The 14,158-nt window shown below is 44.5% G+C and overlaps 1 protein-coding gene across 1 annotated transcript in view; it reads right to left on the reverse strand.

Annotated features, from left to right (window-relative positions):
• The window catches only part of veph1 (ventricular zone expressed PH domain-containing 1), a 244,254-nt gene that overhangs the window by 87,525 nt on the left and 142,571 nt on the right, over positions 1 to 14,158 (reverse strand). The window lies entirely within an intron of this gene.

Here is a 14,158-nt window from a genome sequence, read left to right on the forward strand (position 1 = left end):
CATATGGCAACCGATGCTGGGCTTGCAGTTGCCATATGCCTTTGGTAGAATGGAACAGGCAGAAGAAGAGGGTCAGCAGTCTAACGGTCCAAACAATTGCCCAAATGCTCACTCAAGTGATGGCATCTGTGTGCCACTGCTTTGTTATGTTATTCTTCTCAATGTAAATGTACCAATCATACTCAAGGGTTGGTGAAAGAATAATGTGGGTTCTTTATTTGAAGATGGGCTATATACAGATAATGTTCATTGGGAGACTGTGAGGCACAAGTCTGACCTTGACCACTGCTGCTTACAGACTGCTTCAAGTCATGGGACTATGACATCACATTCGGTTGGTGTATAACGATTGACAGTAGTGTAAGATATGCTCCTTAAAGGTATATGCACATCATATCGCAACAGCCTCACATTTTTCTAAACTAAAGGTCTACCCTTAAGAATCAGACAATTTACATGACAGCAAAATGAAATAACACAGTGTCTGAATGTACTTCAGCATAGAGTAATGAATTTACAAATCTCTGAAGTCTCTCAGGGTTAGGGTCAAGTGCTGGAAAATGGAATTAGAATAGATATGTGCTTGATGGCCAGTATGGACACAATGGGCCAAAGGGCCTGCTTCTGTGCTGTGTAACTCTGTGCATCAGTGGTTTGCTTTTCTGTCCAGCTTCAGTTACAATGATCCTTGTTGGAAGCTGCTATAGTTTTCAGAATGCTATTTGGAGCTTTGTTTGTGTTGTGTTTTAGACCGTGTTCTAGTTGTAATAGGACTGCTTGGCATTTCTAACTGTGGCATTGTTCTGATTTGGCATCTGTTAGGTTGCACTGTCATGCCAGTTGGCTTTCATATTTGATACAGCCTTGGTTCTAGGCATATGGTGATGATTTCTGCTGGATTCCATATGCCATCAGTTAGGTGCTGGACTCAAACTTTCTGTCTGATGTTCAGGTTGGGTAACTTGTTACCCCCATGCCGGTTGTGTATCTCTTATCTTCCCCTTTTGTTTTTGAGTAATACACCTTGTACTCCTGGGAGAATCAACAAGTGATGACTGGGAAGGTCTGCCCGCACCTGTCTGCCAAATAGCAATTCTGCATTGGTTCCAGAGTATGTAGTTTGCAAATTCAGAGTAGGTATACATATTCGGTTCAAACATTGTCTTTTTTCCTGTCGGCTGATTATCTGCATTGCAGAGTCAGGGGATCTTCTCCCAGTGTAAGCACAGGGTTTCCAATGGAGCTCCATGTGGTTTGTGGTCCTCATTTTTGTCTTGGTGACTCTATGAATGGTGACCAAGGACAGGTCCTTGCATGCTGATAGGCCTGCAATCACTGGATTTGTGGTATCCACAACATATAGTATCTGGCGTGACCAGGCTGAGTTTTTGGAATGACATTCAAGTGTAATGGATCGCTAGGGATGCAGTTGGAGTCATTGTATGTGGTTAGTTTGGTGTTGGTTGGTTAAATCATCATTTGCCACTTTTACAGGTACATTCATTTCAGCGTACTAAGTGAAAGGATGTTTTACACCAGCACTGATAACCAGTTTTGCGTATAGGTTATGGTGACCCTTCATCTATGGGCATTAAACTCGGATGGTGTCAAGGGCTTCTGTTGGTACCACAGTGCCAATACATTCTTTGAAGTTCACCTTTCTGAATGTTTGTTCATTGTGTCAATGGTTTAGTCATCTTCATCATCTGACTGTGTAGTTTGACTAGACATTTTGTGGGACTTGTCTTGATGTTTGGTACATGCTCTTGGTTGGTTGGAATGCTATACCCATGTGATCTCTGGTTGTGTCCTCTAGTGACGTTGAGCCATTTGTTTTGGCCTTTGTTTTCTGGACTGGCACTTCCAATGTCCTCTGGTGCCATATGACTTGGATACAGCATTGAAAGATGGGCATTTTCTGGGTGCACATATTGGGTGCACCACTTGCATTGTTCATTAGGCTTGCCTGTATTGGCTATGTGCAAATGGTGGACAAATTATGCATAGCCTTTAGACTCTGTCTACCCATTAATATGGCTTTGTACTTGTGTCCGCTTTGTAGTAGAGCTTCCATGATGCAACATTTGGGTTGTTCCAAGGTGTCTTTTTGGAATGCTTCCATTGGTATAGACGCTATCAAAAGCTCAGTTATTCTGTTGACTAGCTCTGCTGCCGTAACATCTCAATCACACCACTCATCTCTGCATCTACTCATGAATTGATCAATGGTTCCTATTGGTTGTTGCTTAAAAGACATGAATTTCAGATGGTGTGTTCTGAAGTAAAGCTTCACTTGTAATTGATCTCCATATTTTATCTGGATTTTTTCAAATGGTCGCCGGAAAGACCTAACATATGGAATTTGTAGAGGTCTTTGTTGCCTACAACAATTTTAATTACTTGTTTATTTGGTTCAGAAATATTGAAGTGCAGGAAACACAGCTTGACGCATTGTCTGGGTAATGCAAATTGAGATAGGAGATCCATTGCCTTCCAATTGAGTGTTGGATACTTTGGGGTCATATTTTAGCTTTTTGCAGCATTTTTAATGCTATCTGGAGTTGTGGACAGCTATACAAGTTTCGTCCAGCTCTTTTAGAGTTAATTTTGCTGAGTTGCAGTACCAATGCCTTTGTTGATCATAGGTTACTGCTTGACTGCAATCGTGGTGCTGTTGAGCTCGCTCTGGTTTTTTCTGGTATGTTCTGCCCATAGGACAGCATTTTTTGGCATGAAATGTAGTTGCCTGCTTCAAAGGGTAAGCAAACCAGTGAAAAAAACTTTTTTTATAACTTTCTTTTAGCTGTTAGGAGTTATTCATGGATGGACTTTTTCTTTTCAGCCCAGCCTACAGTATTTAGCTTCAGCAGTGGACTCTTGCAGTGAGACCCTCCAGACTCTAATATATAATTTCTGTTCCTGCTTAAACTTCGCAGTAGATAACCCTTTACTGTTTAAGCTGTTCCAAATGCAAACAATCTTGGCCCAATGTCTGCTGGCTGGAGCGAGGTGCGATCCCAGAACTGAGATTCAGTGTGTAGAATCCCTTCAAAACTGCAGAATCCTTAGACACAGCGAGTCTTAATCCGAAAGGTGGCACTTTTAACAGTGCAGCCCTCCCTCAGTACTGCATTGCAGTCTTAGCCTAGACAATGTGCTTTAGTCCCTGGCTTGGGATATGAACTTGCAGCCTTCTGACTCAGAGGCAAGAGTGCCACCACTGAGTCAAGGCTGACATCCATTATATTTTCCAGTGAAATAATTTTCCATGAATCCACAGAGAATTACATATGTGTTTCGACAGGAAATATAAAACCACAACAAACGTGTGTACTAATTTCTACAGCAGCTCTAATGTGTGCTGATTGTAGATTTGCTGACTTGTGGGAAGTCATAGGTTACCCAACTGGTAAGTGACTAACTTATGTGTTCCTAATCATGGTAAAATTATCTGTTTTTTGTGTGCTATAAGCTATTGTTTAATAGTGTAGCATTCTGCCAGTAAATTCTCAATTGAACACGAGGTAAGTTAGGTGTAAAGATTGAGAACGTTGAAAATGAAATTCACTTGTTTAAAACTGACTGCAGATGATTACGGAAAAACCGAAGATTCTCCGCGATGAGCTGTCTGCTGTATCCTGTGGTGTATATATGGTATCTCATTGAATAGATACAAGTTAAAAGTAACAGAAATGTTATGATACATAGGGAAATGTCTGCTTTTAGCTGTTTTGTTAGTGCTGGACAAGTCATAGAAACATTGGAACAGGTTTAGTTCATTCAGCTGCTTGGGGCTATTCCACCATTCAAATTAGATCATAGTTGATCAGTACCTCAAATCTATTTACCTGCTTTTGCTCCATATCCCTTACTATCCTTCCCAACAAAAATATGTTTCACTTTTAAAGATTTTAATTAACTTAGCCTCAAAACCTTTTTGAAGGAGCTTCCCACTATCCTTTACATAAAGAAGTGTTTTATAACATCACCCCTGAAGCATTGAGTTCCAGTTCTAAGGTTATGCCCCTTCTGGACCAGAGGAAATAGATCCTCTCGATCTACCCTATCAACTCCTTTAATCATCTTAAGGCCTCAATTAGATCACCTTTAACCTTCTATACGAAACAACAATTTATGGTTATATAGTACCTTTAACATAATGAAACATCTCAATACGCTTCACAGGAGCATTATTAAAAAAAAGGATGGCACTGAGTCACATAAGGAGATATTAGGACAGATGACTAAAAGATTGGTCAAAGAGGTAGGTTTTTAAGTGTCTAAAGGAGGAAAGTAAGATAGAGAGGCAGAGAGGTGTAGGCAGGGAATTCCAGAGTTCCAATGTATGTCAGTGAGCACAGGGGAGAGGAAAGAGACTTGGTGAGAGTTAGATACCTTCATATACAATGCAGTCTAGGTGTTAAGTGGTGGTGGGATATTCAACTGTGGTGGGCATTGAGTTAAGACATGGGCAGCAGAGTTTTGGATGATTACAAGTTTATGGAGGGTAGAATGTGGAAGATCAGCCAGGGGTGCAATGGAACAGTCAGGTCTATAGGTAGCAAAGACGTGAATAATGGTTTCAACATCAGGTTAACTGAGACAGAGGCAAAATTGAGCGATGTTACAGAGGAGGAAATAAGCAGTCTTAGTGATGGCACAAATATGAGGTCAGAAACTCATCATGGGATCAAATGTGACACCAAGGTTATGAACAGGCTGGTTCAATGTCAAACTGTTGCCAGGAAGAGGGATTGAGTTGATGCCTAAGGAATGGAGTTTGGAGTGAGGACCAAAAACAATGGCTTCAGCCTTTCTAATATTTAATTGGAGGAAATTTCTGCTTATCCAGTACTGGGTGTCAGATAAGCAGTCTGATAACTTAACAGCAGTAGAGCAGTCAAGAGAGATGGTGGTGAGGTAGAGCTGGGTGTCGTCAACATACATATGTGCCTTCCAGAATGAAAAAAACAGTAAAAACTAGGAAATAAGAGTCCTGGTCTGAGCTGGTCTTGTATTCCTTAAAACGGAACACTAGTAAAAACTGGGAAACAAGAGTACTGGTCCCAACCGTTTTTTCCTTCTGGGCTTCAGATGATGTGGCTGAAGGGCAGCACATAGATGAGAAATAGGAGGTGTTCAAGGATAGATCGCTGGGGCACACTGGAGGTATTGCTGCAGAGGCAGAAAGAGAAGTCACTTCAAATGAGTCTCTGGCTATGATTTGATAGCTAAGAATGGAACCAGCAGGTGAGAGCAGTCTTACCCAGCTGAACAACAGTTGGAGGAGGATGGGATGTTAGTTTGCAAGGACAGTGGCCTCAAGGATTGTTTTCTTTTTGAGGGAAAGGGTGATGACAGCAGATTTAAAGGAGGGAGGGACACACCTGAAGAGGGAGAACTGTTAACAATATTAGCTAACCTGGAGCATAGGAAGGGAAGTCGGGTAGCCAACAGTTCAGTGGGGATAGGGTCGAGGGAACAGGAAGCGGATCTCATGGACATAATGAGCTCAGAGAGGGCATATGGGGAGATAGGAGAGCAACTAGAGAAAGATGTGAGTCCAGGGCTAGGGCAGCGGGTGGGTGGGGTAGGGGGGGGAACATTAAAGGAAGTATGGCCAGGTAAGCTAGAGGCAGTGATGGGGCAGTGACAGCTGATCAAATTGTCACATTCTTAGTGAGAAAAAGTCCATGAGACCCTCACAATTGTTGGAGTTGAAAGTGGAGGGGACATGGAAGTGTTGTTTAAAAAGATGGTTTGCAGTAAAGAAAAGAAGCTGGGGATGATCCTGGACTAGTGAACAGTTTTACCAGATGAGAGCAGGACCCAACAGTGTTTTAAGTGGTCCAGCCAGATCTGGTTATGGATGGCTATACCACTTGATATTCTATCAGGTCTTATGACCCTTGAACCTAAGAGAGGAGAGATGAGGGCCCTACAAGGAGGAACAGCCAGAGTGAGAGAGAGTAATGGTTTTATTAGGGACTAGGATATCAAAGGTGGAGGTGAGGGTGTGATTGAGTAAATCAGCAGCTGCAGAAATATTGTGGTGAACAGAGGGCCTAGGGCTAGGCAGTTGGGATTTTGAAAGTGCAGATGTAAGTGATTTGGGGATGTTTTTTCCAGGGATGGAACCAGGAAGAGGTAGGGATGGGGCATGGAAGGACAATGTGGGGGCTGAGCTTGGAAATGATCAGAGATGGCCTTCTCTATGATTGAAACTATGGGACTAATGAGGCCGCATGAGATGGCAAGATTAAGGGGTTGCTCTGAATTTGGTTGGGGAATTTACATGGATGGAGAGATTTAGGGAGGATAAGAGGGCGGTGAACTCAAAACAGAGACAACATAATGAATTGAGGTGGAGGCTTAAATCACCGATGATAAAAAGTCATTCTGTGCAGAAGCTGAGGATGAAAAGTAGTGAAGATATCTCAGCGATAAAATTCTTATCGTACTTGGGAATGCAGTACAGAATGATAATTTTGAAAGAGACGCAAGAGGAGTTGGAGAAGGTGAGATTCTCAAAGGGGGAGAAAATGCCAGAATGCCAGAGGAGTAGGGGGGTCAGGTGACCTGGTGATAGGCATCACACCACCACCGCAACTGTTTTGATGGGGCACGTGGTGGAAGATGTAGCCAGCATGGAGGCTTCAATAAAGGGGAAGGTGTCATCACCCCTCAGCCAGGTTTCCGTTAATGCCATGATGTTGGTGCTCCACAATAAGTTCATGGAGGCAAGGGCCTTGCTCACAAGCGAATGGACATTCCAGAGGGAGATGCGTACAGAGGTGGTGAGAGTTGATCCACTGCAGAATCCACTGGAAGATTGGCAAGGTTAGCTATCCGGTGGGTGCAGTTGGCTAGAAGGTCAAGAAAGCGTGAGAAGGGGCAAGTGGGATGCTACTTGTATATGTTAGCACCTAGAGCCTCAATCAGCCCATTGGAGAATGCCAAGAAAGGCACAGAGTGAAGTTGTAGGGAATATAAGCCAAGGTTATGCAACCTGTCCTCATAATGCACTATCATCGCAGACAATCCTAAATGAGAGAGATTACTCCATGCTTATGCTTGAATAATGCAGCCAATCTCCATTCAAACCAACTACAAACTTCATTCCACCATTTAGCATATGAGATTTATTGTTTGATGAGCTTGAATATGTGAATGTGATGTCAACACAAAGCAATGGGCAGGTCAACCAACACAGTGAATCCAACTAGTTGCTGATAACACAACTTTGAATGAGGGAACCACAGTGGACCGAGCACAACATATCGACTGGACCCACAAAGGTTGGCAGCAGTTAGAAAAACCCAGAAAGAAAATAGGTAGTCCTGGCTGCAATGTTAAAAGTATCAGAATTTATAATTTAGTTTGCATGTAAATTGGGAATTAGAAGCTATCATTGCCCATCGGCCAAATATGAGCATTTATCTGCAGAATTATGCAATACTGAAGCCAATTCCAGTACTCCCACCATCATCCCATCTCAGATCTCAGAGCAGGGATTAACCTCGGGGCCCAACTGCTTGGTATGGTATTTAATGAACAAGGCATCAAGGCAGCATTTGTTCTGATGTTTGAAGGCCTAATGAACACTAACATTTCTATGTCTAAATGAGGCTCATTATTTTTAAATGTCATTGCCACAACCACCTTTAAATAAGAATTACTGAAATCAACCTTTCCTCTTACCAACAACTATGACTGCTTTCAGAGCTTCTAACTGTCATAATCTGATAGTCTCAGAACAACATTTAATTTAAGACTTGATTCGCTTGGGGTCAAATAAATGCCTCTTCCAGCAGGTATTTTATTCTTGAGGGAAATTATGCCTGCTGGTAAACGTTGACACACATATAAAATATGCTGTGAAATATGATCTCTCAACATGGAATTTTGGAATTCCCACTCCTTCACTGCAGCAAGTATTACAATTTATCTTTCAACACATTTACATGCCACACAAAACTGGTGGACTCATGAAAAAAAACTAAAACAAACCAAAATGCACCTAAAGAACTACCAAAAATGTGTGGATGAAAATGCTAACATAGCATGTGAGAAACCGCATTAAGAAGGTTAGGAACCAGGAATGTTAACTTAGTAGTTATGCTACTGGACTAGTGATCCAGAGATATGAGTTCAAATCCCACTACAGCAGCAATGGAATTTGAATTCAGTTAATTAAATAAATCTGGAATGAAAATCTAGCATCAGTAATGGTGGCCATTAAACTACTGGATTGATGTAAAAATCCAACTAGTTCAAGGAATATGCTTAAGGGAAGGAAATCTGTCGTCCTTATCCGATGTGGTCCAAATGTGACTCCAAATCAACAGCAATATGGCTGACTCTTAACTGCCCTCTGAAATGGCCTAGCAAACCAATCACTTATAACAAACCTCTACGACAAGATATAATAAGAATAAAAACAGGCAAACCACCAGGCATCAAACGAGGCATCAGATTTGGACACAACAAAGGTTCATTAACGCAGTTGACCCTGTCAAGATACCCTCATTAACATCTGGGGATGTGTGCCAAAATTGGGAGAGCTGTCCCCCAAACAAACTAGGCACCAGGCTGATGCTGTCACGGTCATACAGAATCATATCTTTCAGCCACTTCCCAGACTCCTCCATCACCATTCCTGGGTGGATACCAGGTGTGGCAGCACAGTGGTATATCTTTGTTAAGGAACTACCCTGGGAGTCCTCAACATTGACTCTAGACCCCATGAAGTCTCAAGCATCAAGCCAAATATAAGCAAAGGAACCTACCACCCTCCATGTTGAACGCCATTCCAAACAAGCACTGAGGGTGGCATGGGCACAGAATGTACTCTGGATGGGGAACTTCAATGTCCATCACCAAGATTGGCTCGGTAGCATCACTACCGACTGAGATGGTTGTGTCCTGAAGGGCATTACTGTCAACCTGGGCTTGTGGCAGCTGGTGAGAGAACCAATATTAAGGAAAAAGTTATTTGACCTCATCCTCACCAATCTCCCTGGTTTAGATGCATCTATCAACAATAGTATTGGTAAGAGTGACCAGTTCACAGTCCTTGTGGAGACAAAGTCCTGTCTTCACATTGTGGAAATGCTTCATCATATTGTGTGATACTGCTTTCATGCTGAATGGGACAGAGTCAGAATACTTCAAAACTGTGCAACTGTGAGGCAATTTTGGCCATCAGCAGCAGCAGAATTGTATTTCCTTACAATCTGTAATACCTAGCACATCTCTAGCTACCATTATCATCAAGTCAGCTACCCAACCCCGGTTCAGTCAAGGGCAGCACATGATGAAACTGCAACCTTGGACTATATGCATGTTAAACAGCGGAAGCAGCGTGCTATTGACAAAGCTAAGCAATCCCACAACCAACGGATCAACTCAAAGCTCTGCAGTCCTGTCACATCCAGTCGTGAATGCTGGTGGACAGTTAAACAACTAACTGAGGAGAAGGCACCACAAACACCCTGGGCAGAATTTTCTGCCCGTTGAGCGGGCCATGCGGGAGCAGGAGCGGGTGCGGGCAGACCTGATCACCACCTGTGATTGGGTCCACGCCACCATTTTACGCGGGCGGGCCAATTAAGGCCTGCCCAGTGTGAAACGCGGCTCCCGAGGACAGCGGGAGTAGGCGGGCGGCGGCGGGTCTGCAATAACCGCTGGGTTGCCTGTTTTAAAAAGCTCCTGCAGCCTTGCAAAGGCTGTCAAACATGGCCAGCAGAAGGGCTCCCCAGAGCGCTGCTGGTGAGCAGGCCAGGCAGGAGGGTAGGGCAGGGGGGCGCTGTATCCCTCGTTTCTCAGACAATTGTCTTTCTGCCCTCATGAAGAGATGGCAGCACAGTGGGTGGTCCTCGTTCTCAGGGACAGGAGGAGGAGCCCACCACAGGACCAAACGTGCCTGGGAGGAGGTGGCAGAGGTAGTGAGCTCCTGTGACATGGTATGGCGCACCTGGATCCAGTGCTGCAAGCGTTTCAACAACCTGGAAGGGTGAGTACCATGTTGACATTGGTCACTTAACCCAGCAGGTAGGCTTTCTGCCCCTGGCCACCCTTCCCCTCAACTCTGAGTGCAGTTACTGCATTGAATCATTGACGGCATGCATCCTTCGCTGGGTGGGCCAGCAGATATGGCCCATGCCGAGGTCATCCTGAGAGGGTGGCGATGAGATGAGTTCTGCACCCACAGCATGTGGTACTGTGACACCCACATTACTGTTTTGGGGGCAACCTGGAGGAGATGCACCTAGGCGCAGTGCTGGAACTGGGAAGCACGTCAAAGTCAGGGTGCTAACATACTGAGAGGGGAGCTTCCAGGTGGCAGGGCACCAATCCATCTGCTGTCCTTTGTGTTCCACATTACTGGGAGTATACTATAGGCCCCCAAACAGTCAGAGAGAAATAGAAGAGCAGATATGTAGGCAAATTTCAGAGAAGTGTAAAAATAATAGGGTAGTAATAGTGGGAGATTTCAACATCGCCAACACAGAGTGTGATAGGTTTAGAGGGAGAGGAATTCTTAAAATGCATCCAGGAGAGCTATTTAAGCCAGTACTTAGAAGGTCCTACAAAAGAGGGGACTGGCCTTAATTTTAGGGAATGAAGGCGGGCAAGTGTCAGAGTTATCGTGAGGGAGCATTTTGCAGATAGTGATCATAACTCCGTTAGATTCAAGGTTGTTATGGAAAAGGACAAGGATGGGTCAGAAATCAGAGTTCTAAATTGGGGGAAGGCCGATTTTAATAAGATCAGATATGATTTGGCCAGAGTGGACTGGGGGCAATTACTTTTAGGTAAACCTGCGTCAGAGCAGTGGGACTCATTCAAGAAGGAAACAGGGAGAGTACAGGGCCAATATACTCCAGTAAAGACAAAGGGTGGGACCAACAAATCCAGGGAACCCTGGATGGCGAGGGATATACAGAATTGGATAAAGAGTAAAAGGGAGGCTTATGGCAGATACCGAGGGCTCAAAGCAGCCGAAACCCTGGAGGAGTATAGAATGTGTAGGGGGGAACTTAAAAAGGAAATTAGGAGATCAAATAGAGGGCATAAAACAACATTGGCAGGTAAAATAAAGGAAAATCCAAAGTTTTACAAGTACATTAAAAGTAAGAGGATGACTAGGGAAAGAGTAAGGCCCATTAATGACCATAGTGGTAATTTGTGTGTGGAGCTGGAAGACGTAGGTAGGGTTCTAAATGAATACTTTGTGTCGGTGTTCACAATTGAGAGGGACGACGTGGGTATGGAAATCAGGCAGAAGGACTGTGATATAATTAAAGAAATTAGCATAGAAAGGGAGGAGGTTCTAAGTGGCCTGACAGACTTAAAAGTAGATTAATCTCCAGGCCCGGATAAAATGTATCCCAGATTGATGAGTGAGACAAGGGAGGTGATAGCAGGGGCACTGGCAATAATTTTCAATACCTCTCTGGCCACAGGAGAGGTGCCAGACTGGAGGACAGCCAATGTGGTACTGTTATTCAAGAAGAGAGGAAGGGATAAACCAGGGAACTACGGGCCAGTCAGTCTAAACTCAGTGGTGGGGAAACTATTGGAAGCAATTCTGAGGGGCAGAATTATTCTACATTTTGAGAGGCAGGGATTAATCAAGGACAGTCAGCATGGTTTTGTTAAGGGGAGGTCATGTCTGACCAATTTGATTGAATTTTTCGAAGAGGTAACCAGGTGTTTAGATGAGGGCAATGCATTTGATGTAGTCTACTTGGACTTCAGCAAAGCTTTTGATAAGGTCCCACATGGGAGACTGATAACGAAGGTAAAAGCCCATGGGATCCATGGCAATTTGACAAATTGGATCCAGAATTGGCTGAGCAGTAGGAAGCAGTGGGTGATGGTCGAGGGGTGTTTGTGTGACTGGATGCCCGTGTTCAGTGGGGTTCCGCAGGGATCGGTGTTCAGTCCCTTGCTGTTTGTAGTTTATATAAACGATTTAGACTTGAATGTAGGAGGGTTGATCAGTAAGTTTGCAGATGACACAAAAATTGATGGGATGGTAAATAGTGAGGAGGACAGCCTTAGATTACAGGAGGATATAGACGGACTGGTCAGATGGGCTGATCAGTGGCAAATTCCGGATAAGTGTGAGGTGATGCACTTGGGCAGGACAAACAAGGCACGGGAATACACAATGAATGGTAGGACCCTGGGAAGTACCAAGGATCAGAGGGACTTTGGTGTGCATATCCACTGGTCCCTTAAGATAGCGCGACAGATGGATAAGGTGGTTAAGAAGGCATATGGGATACTTGCCTTTAGTAGCCGAGGCATAGAATATAAGAGAAGGGAGGTTATGCTGGAACTGTATAAAATGCTGGTTAGGCCACAGCTAGAGTACTGAGGGCAGTTCTGGAATCCACATTATAGGAAGGATATGATTGCACTACAGAGGGTGCAGAGGAGATTTACCAGGATGCTGCCTGGGCTGGAGAGTTTTAGTCATGAGGAGAGATTGGATAGACTGGGGTTATTTTTCTTGGAGCAGAGGAGATTGAGGGGGGACATGACTGAGGTGTATAAAATTATGAGGGGCATATATAGGGTAGACAGGAGGGAACTTTTCCCCTTGGTGGAGGGATCAATAACCAGGGGGCATAGATTTAAGGTAAGGGGTAGGAGGTTTAGAGGGGATGTAAGGAAGAATTTTTTCACCCAGAGGATGGTGGGAATCTGGAACTCACTGCCTGAAAGGATGGAAGAGGCAGAAACCCTCATAATGTTTAAGAAGTATTTGGATGTGCACTTGCGATGCCATGGCATACAAGGCTGTGGGCCTAGTGCTGGAAAATGGGATTAGAAAAGTTAAGTACTTGTTTGACTGGTGCAGACCCGATGGGCCGAAGGGCCTTTTTCTGTGCTGTAGACCTCCATGACTCTATGACAAGAACAGAAGAAATAGGAACAAGAGTAGATCTCGTGGCTCATCGAGTCTGCTCCAATATTCAGTTTAATAATGGCTGATCTTAGGCTTCAACTCCTTCAGGCCTGGCATCTTTGTATGAGTGTATGGCAGCTGTGGGGTACGGAGGCACTGCAGCCCTGCAATGTTCCACTCTGGTTGGGGTGGGACAGCAGCGAAGAGATTGCAGGTACAAGTTACACTAATCAATGCTCTTTTCTCTTTTTCAAGAGAAGAATGCTCATAATGCCACCAAGCGGTTGAGGACTGGCTGAGGGCCAGCCCAGTTGGCCATCATTACCAGGTTCGAGCAGGAGGCCCTCAATCTAGAGAGACGCCATGCGTCCAGGTCCACCAGTGTTGGTGATGCTGGGGTGCCACAGGCAGGTATTTTAGTCCAGCACTGAGGTCACCATCAGCATCCCAGCAGCCATGGCACTGCTGAATGTTCACTGATTGAAGTTTGCAACATGGCTTGACCATTGCTTATGGAAGGGTGAGTACATAATGATCCGGGGACAGGGATGCATATTGACATTGACTCCACGTTAACCAATCAAACGTCCTTGTTCTTCCTTTCAGCATTAGCGGAGCAGGGCCAGGAGGTGGCAGCACAGGGGCCCCTCTCACACCTGAGGGTCCTGAAGTCTCTGACCCACCAGCGTCACACCATCTCTGCCAGGTGCTTGTGTTGCCGCACATGAGGTCATGATTAGTTGGTGTGGTGTTTAACACCTTTGTCATTTTGTTTCCTTAAGTTCATTTTGTTACATCATTAAATTTAGACACGTGACCATGGTTGAGAGTGCCTCTTTTTCTTTGCGGGTGCATAATGTTATGAGTGAGTTGTGTCACATAGAGCTTTATTACAAGGCCCTTACTTAATGTTCCTATCCAGGCTAATTTTGCTCTCAAGTATCGAGAATGGAGCCTGCAGCACAGACTTTTGTTGGAGGTCAATCTGTGGTGTTCTAGCTGAAGGGTCGTTGGATTAAAGTCTCATGGGTTTCCCTGCCTCCCTGGAGTATGACCCCCTCATCTACCCCCTCAGCATTTCCCTGTTCATGCTCATCCTCGGACTCAGTGTGTGCAGCCGCAGCAACTGCATCTACATCTTTTTCGTCCACAGATTGTGGAGAGCGCAGCATGCAACCACTATCAGTGACACACGATCTGGGGGCTATTGGAGAACGCCCCCTGAACAGCCCAGGC

The sequence above is a fragment of the Carcharodon carcharias genome, chromosome 2, assembly GCF_017639515.1.
Source record: "Carcharodon carcharias isolate sCarCar2 chromosome 2, sCarCar2.pri, whole genome shotgun sequence".
NCBI classification, from domain to species: domain Eukaryota; kingdom Metazoa; phylum Chordata; class Chondrichthyes; order Lamniformes; family Lamnidae; genus Carcharodon; species Carcharodon carcharias.